The sequence below is a fragment of the Hibiscus syriacus genome, unplaced genomic scaffold (assembly GCF_006381635.1).
Source record: "Hibiscus syriacus cultivar Baekdansim isolate YM2019G1 unplaced genomic scaffold, ASM638163v2 tig00002511_pilon, whole genome shotgun sequence".
Lineage (NCBI taxonomy): Eukaryota > Viridiplantae > Streptophyta > Magnoliopsida > Malvales > Malvaceae > Hibiscus > Hibiscus syriacus.
Genome location: NW_024061932.1, coordinates 6332921 through 6334226, shown reverse-complemented (window position 1 = coordinate 6334226; position 1306 = coordinate 6332921).

Below are 1306 nucleotides of genomic sequence, written 5' to 3'. Positions count from 1 at the left end.
TGAATTTTTGCGTTTAATCGCGTTAAAACCCTGTAATGTTGCCGTGTTTTACCTTTTAATCCTTGAATATCTATGTTTTTTTATTTTATTTTTAGCACTTTAGTTTCATTACTTTCAATTTAGTCACTAATCTGTTTCATTTTCAGTTTACCTATTTTGATTGTCTCCCTTTATTTTCGTTCCTTTCAATTTCATCATTAACATTTTAATATTTATTTTATCTTTAACTAATATTATAACTTTCGTTTGTTTGTTATCATTAAAATACTAATTTATTTTATTTTATTACCACTAACTTACTAATTTTTTTATTTACACTAATTAACTTCTAACCTTTACTTTTATGCAATTGACATATTTTTATTTATTCATGAATTCGGTGCTATATTTTTAATTTATGCATTTTTAGTCACTGATTCCATGTAGTGTGTAATATTTGTGGTTATTTAAATATGGCCAATTTGTGCTTACAAAATTTTATATAGAAGAAAATAAGTCGAGAGGCATAACGTTTTTATTTCAACATGAAATTCCACAATTAAGTCAAGCTAAGAACAGTTACAACATTATTTTACTTGTGCACTATTATTGTGTGGCCCCTATATCCCAATAACTTTCACTAAACTTTTTAAAATATAGTATATTACCTATATCATGCGTTAATATATGTGGGGCTAATGGTCATTTTTGTATAGTAAAAAACAAATGCAATTTTCAACATATCACCTAACTCTTATCATTCATATGTAATAATATATAATTTACTTTTGTGAATATTTTATTTTATTTATTATTTAGGCATTTGATTTAATTATTATTTAATCCTTTATATTTATGTTCATTTTATTTTAAGTCCTATATATTATTTATGGGTTATTTATATTTTTGTTGTTATTATTTGACATTTGTGATTTGAGCTCTGATTTATTTTTTAATTAATGTTTAGCCTTTTTAATTTCTGTTAATATCATGTTAATCCTTTAAGTGTTTATAATTACTATTTCAGGACTTAAAGTTTTCGTTTACATCATTGTAGTCCTTTAATTTTTTATATTTGCTATTTCGATCCTTAAAGTTTTTTTCTTTCTATGTTGATCTTTATAAATTTAAATACTTATTTTTACTATTTGTATTTAGGATTGTAATATTCATTTATTTTCATTTCGGTCCTTTTGAATTTACTCCCTTAAGTTATTAATTCTAAGCAAATTAATTAATATTTAATAAATGGATCATATTTTAACTTTATATTCATCTCATAAATTTCACTATTTACGACATCGTGTAAGCGACACAATACTAATTT